Below are 5,614 nucleotides of genomic sequence, written 5' to 3'. Positions count from 1 at the left end.
AAAAAAAAAAAAAAAATTTAATTTATAATCTGTTGGGAAATGCTACTAAATGAGAGAAATTACATAAAACCTCCATCCACCCAATTCTCAGTTTGGATTTATTTTCCTTAATAGCAATCATATGCTCAAAAACTCAGTTACCCCAATTCATCCACCCCACCAAAAAACTTTCATTTTTGAAAAATGCTTCCCCCAAATACCCTTAATAAAATTAAATAATGTAAATGACTGCAGTTCTCTGCTATTAAAAAAAGTTTCAGATAAATTATAAACTTGTGTACTTACATAAACTCATTGCATGCTAATAATACTGTTCTAATAATATAAAACAATAGTTATTTTTAATAAAATTAAAAAAGAATTCTTACTAATGTGCTTCCTAAGATAAAAGTTTTAAAGGACCGGGTACAGTGGCGCACACCTACAATCACAACTGCTCAGGAGGCTGAAGCAGGAAGATTACAAGTTCAAGGACAGCCTGGGCAACTTAGTTAGACCCTGTCTAGAACTAATAAATATAAAGGGCTGGGAATGTGGCTCATCAGTAGAGTGCCCCTGGGTTCAATCCTGTATACACTCTGCCCCCTCCCCCTTCCCTCCCCTCTCCTCTCCTCTCCTTTCCTGTCTTTCTTTTCTTCTGTTTTTGCTACACATGTGGTAGGCAAGTATTCTAATACCCATCTTGTTTTACTTTATTTTGAGACAGGGATCAGGCATTAACCCCTGAGCCATATCCCTAGTCCTTTTTATTTTTTTTTAATTTTTAAGACAGGGTGTCACTAAGTTGCTGAGGCTAGCTTTGAACTCACAGTCTTCCTGCCTCAGCCTTCCAGACTGCTGGGATTACAGGTGTGTACCACCAGCTTGAGTTCAACTTTTTAAGATTCCACATATAAGAAATATGTATCTTTCTGTGCCCAGCTTATTTTCACTTACCGTAATGTCCTTTCTGTTTGTCCTTGGTGTCACAAAGGACAAGATTTCCTTTTTTAAGGCTGAATAGTATTTCATTTTTTGTGTGGGTGTATGTATGCCACATTTTCTATATCTGTTTATCCATTGATGGATGCTTACGTAGATTCTATGTCTTGGCAGTTGTGAATAATGAATAATTTTGCAATGAATATGGGAGTACAGGTGTCTTTGACATCGATTTCAGTTCCTTTGATATATTAAAGTGGATTTGAGCATCTTCCTATACTCATTGGCCATTTATATATCATCTTTGGAGAAATGTCTAAGTTCTTTGCCCATTTTTTAATTAGGTTGTTAGCTAACTGTATTTTTGAAAAATATTTTTTAGTTATAGGTGGACACAATGTCTTTATTTTACTTTATGTGGTGCTGAGGATCAAACCCAGTGCCTCATGCATGCTAAAAGCGTGCTCTAACTCTTGAGCCACAACCCCAACCCAGCCAACTGTATTTTTAACAATATTTTCCCCTTTTGAGTATGCCCACAAAATACAATTAAGTAAATTAACAATCTACTCCTTATCAAATGCCAAATGTCTTCTCTGATATAAGGGGGATGACTCAAAACAGAGTAGGGAGGAAGAGCATGAGGAGAAGATTACCACGAAACAAGGAAAAGAGGTGGGAGGGAATGGGAGGGAGAAGGGGAATTGCACAGAAGATGGAAGGAGACCCACATGGTTTCACAAAATACATATACAATCGTGTGAGGGGGAAGGGAAGGAAAAAAGAGAGAGAGATAAGTGTCACAGTAGAATGGGTAGAGAGAGGTGATGGGAGGGGAGAGGAAGGGAGGGGGGATAGGAAGGGCAGCAGAATACAATTGACTCTAGGATTGCTGTATGTGTATACATGGATGTATAACCAATGTGATCCTGCAATCTGTACACATGGAAAAATGAGAATTCATACCCTATTTGAATCAAATGTATGATATGTCAAGATCATTGTATTGTCTTGAGCAACTAATAAAAAAAATCTACTCTTTATAAGGGTAATATCTTGTGAGAATGGGAGAACAAGTAAGTGGAAGTTCTGATTTTATAAATGCCAATATAATAGAGAAACTAAACATCCTATAATTTGTTTTTTGAAAAACATAAACAGCAACCTGAAAAAATGAAAATATATAATGTAACTAAAATATTGATTTTTATGTTTTCTATAGAATTATTCAATTATACCTTGCCTGTATAGTATAATTAAAGACTGTATTAAGCAGATAAGTCTAGAGAGTTACAATGCTGCATAATGTTTAGGCTTACATGGTTCATAAAATTGATTATGACACGTATGGCCGCAATCATTTCTAATTCTTTTCTTCTTTCATTTTGTTCTTCTCTTTATTATAGTGTAAGTCCCAGCAATGTCTTATTTGACTTTTAGGCATTGTAACTTAAAATAGAACTGAGCTTATAAATAATCCTTTGTATGGATGAATTCTTTACTCTATAGGTAGTCAATAAAAAGTTTTTCTCGTTTTCTGTTTACTTTTCCTTTCTCTACATTGAGCTGTGCTTTCTGCCTTTTCTTCTTTCTTGTCATCTCATGTTCTTTGCTAATGATATTTGAACCATTGGTTATAGAATAGGACTTAATGTCATTGAGTCTCTGTTCTTATTGCTAGGTGAATAAGATAAATAAGACCTGAAAGAAACTCACTTTTGTCCTTTCTGATCTGTGCTCCTAAAACATACCAAATTCATTTTCTTCAAAAAAGAACTCATGGTATTCTCCCTAAATCAGGTCTTCCAGTAGTCCTAATTTTAGTACCTGTTATTACCATCTGTCCTTGTAGCAGGTTTTCCCATACTTCTTAAATTCAGTCTGTCAGCAAATCTGTTTTGTCTTCTAGATGCCCTTCTGATCTGATACTGTTCTAGTTCAAGCTATTGTTTTCTCTCTGGACAACTGCATTGGCTGCCTAGCAGGTGTGCATATATCCTCTTTGGAATCTACTGTTAGGCAGAAATGTAGAAGCTATAATACCTCATAAATAACAGTATTTAATTTTCTATCTGACTAAAGTAGGTCAGGTTATATCTGTTTATTTTTATTATTATATAGTTTTATAATGAGCTGTAAGAAACTATGTTTGGTTAGTATTGTGTTATTGAATGTCTGTTGTATGCCAAGAAGAGTTTATCCATATATAGTGTTGCATTAATCTTCATGCCAGTGAATTAGACATTTATTTTTCTTTTAGGAATGAGGAAACTGAGACTAAGAATTACTATGTGGTGGAACTGAGATTCAGATTTAGTTTTGTTTTATAGACCATTTTTTCAATTTAAAAGAGTTTGAAGGCTAGGGCTGTAGCTCAGTGGCAGAGCACTTGCCTAGCATGTATGAGGCACTAGGTTTGATCCTTAGCACCACATAAAAATAAATAAATAAAATAAAGGCATGCTGTCCATTTATAACTACAAAAATAAATTTTAAAAAAGAATTTAAGGTACCTGAGAATATACATTCAATAAATATTTATTCATACTTTATGTCCTGGCTACTCTTTAGACACCTTGATGTTTAAGTGAACAAATAAATCCAAAAATATTATTCTGGAGCTTCTGTTATTGTTTGTGAAGATAAGCTGACTTACAAATGCACCTCTAGACTGAAAATGACTTTGTCTGTCAGGGAATTTCAGAAGTATGAGCATACGCTTGTATTAACCGGAAGATGTATGAAATTAACTTAGCTTGGTTCTTTGTAACTTCCAGTGGCAGGGCAGTCACTAGTTCTTGCCTAGGCCTATAAACATGGTACCTCACTAATGTTTAAGTGTTCTGTCAGCCTGTCCTGAAGTGGTCTTAGCAGCCAGAATGTTCTTTAAATATTTTGTCAGATGTTCCAAAGGCTAGCCTCAAGTTCATGCATTTGCTAGAAGGACTTGTAGAACTTAGCATATAGGGTACTCATGACTGAGATGCATTATAAGGACATAGTATGGATTCACAGCCAGTTTGTAAGGGAGGGGGAATATAGGTAAGTCCAGAGGAATCTATATGTTGGGATCTCTTTATTCTTTTCCATACCAGAAGGTCACACAGAGCTTAATTTTCCCTCATCAGTGAAGATGTAATAACATACGTGAAGTGCCTACCAAGGGCAGCCTGTCAGACTCTATATTCAGAGAGTAATGAAATATTGTATATCTATTTAATGTAATGTTAGATAGCCATGAAAATAATTTGCAAGAAAATATGTCATCATATGGGAAATTACTTTTGTATAATTGGAAAAAATAGGATATAGAATAGTAATTAGTGTAGACCATAGGTAGTAGTGATAACTGCCAGACAACTTTTCTATCTCTGATATTTGCAGATGCCTTTAAAACACAAATTTTCTTGCAGCAACGTAGGAAAATACAGAAAGTTGATAACCTTTTATTATGGAAAAATTTTAAAGTTTATTGAAGGTAGGATGAACTTTGTAATAAAGTTTAGTGTACCTTTCACATAGTTGTGACACACATCAGGGTTTTAAAAAACTTCTTTAAAAAATACTTTATTTTAGTTGTAGTTGGACACAATACCTTTATTTTATTTTTATGTGGTGCTGAGGATCGAACCCATCGCACTACCTGTGCTAGGTGAGAGATCTACCACTGAGCCACAACCCCATCCCCTAAACTTTTTTTTTTTAAGTTGTTGATGGACCTTTATTTTATTTATTTAGTACAGTGCTGAGAATCATACCCAGTGCCTCACAGGCAAGTACTGTACCACTGAGCCACAAACTCAGCCCCAACACACATCAGTTTTAATACAAAAGTTTGTGTTCCATTAGGGTTTTTGCACTGGGTCGGGGGAGGGGGCAGAGTGTATACAGGATTGAACCCAGGGGCACTCTACTGATGAGCCACATTCCCAGCCCTTTATATTTATTAGTTCTAGACAGGGTCTAACTAAGTTGCCCAGGCTGTCCTTGAACTTGTAATCTTCCTGCTTCAGCCTCCTGAGCAGTTGTGATTGTAGGTGTGCGCCACTGTACCCGGTCCTTTAAAACTTTTATCTTAGGAAGCACATTAGTAAGAATTCTTTTTTAATTTTATTAAAAATAACTATTGTTTTATATTATTAGAACAGTATTATTAGCATGCAATGAGTTTATGTAAGTACACAAGTTTATAATTTATCTGAAACTTTTTTTAATAGCAGAGAACTGCAGTCATTTACATTATTTAATTTTATTAAGGGTATTTGGGGGAAGCATTTTTCAAAAATGAAAGTTTTTTGGTGGGGTGGATGAATTGGGGTAACTGAGTTTTTGAGCATATGATTGCTATTAAGGAAAATAAATCCAAACTGAGAATTGGGTGGATGGAGGTTTTATGTAATTTCTCTCATTTAGTAGCATTTCCCAACAGATTATAAATTAAATTTTTTTTTTTTTTTAGTTGTAGATAGACACAATATCTTTGCTTATTTTTTTATGTGGTGCTGAGGATCAAACCCAATGCTTCAGATGTACAAGGCAAGTGCTCTACCACTGAGCTACAGCCCTGCCCAACAAATTATAAATTTATGGTGAACTTTTAGTTTTTTTTTTTTTCCCCAAATGATTGAAGTTGTGAATGTTTAAAACATTTTTGAGTGCTGCAAGCTTTTTTTTTTTTTTTTTTTTTTTTTTT

General features: G+C 34.8%; 1 protein-coding gene across 3 annotated transcripts in view; it reads left to right on the top strand.

The window, feature by feature from the left end:
* The window catches only part of Tlk1 (tousled like kinase 1), a 139,217-nt gene that overhangs the window by 34,101 nt on the left and 99,502 nt on the right, over positions 1-5,614 (top strand). The window contains exon 1 of one of the 3 annotated variants that reach the window (XM_048812459.1): positions 831-849. The exons of the other annotated variants lie outside the window; for them this stretch is intronic. The gene's annotated coding sequence lies outside the window, so the exon portion shown is untranslated. Of the gene's footprint in view, positions 1-830; positions 850-5,614 lie in introns of those variants that run through there. 3 annotated transcript variants of the gene reach the window in all.

This window comes from Marmota marmota, unplaced genomic scaffold (genome assembly GCF_001458135.2).
Source record: "Marmota marmota marmota unplaced genomic scaffold, marMar, whole genome shotgun sequence".
In the NCBI taxonomy this organism is placed as follows: Eukaryota; Metazoa; Chordata; class Mammalia; order Rodentia; family Sciuridae; genus Marmota; species Marmota marmota.
Note: the sequence above shows the minus strand (reverse complement) of the source record. Positions and strands in the feature narration are given on the sequence as shown.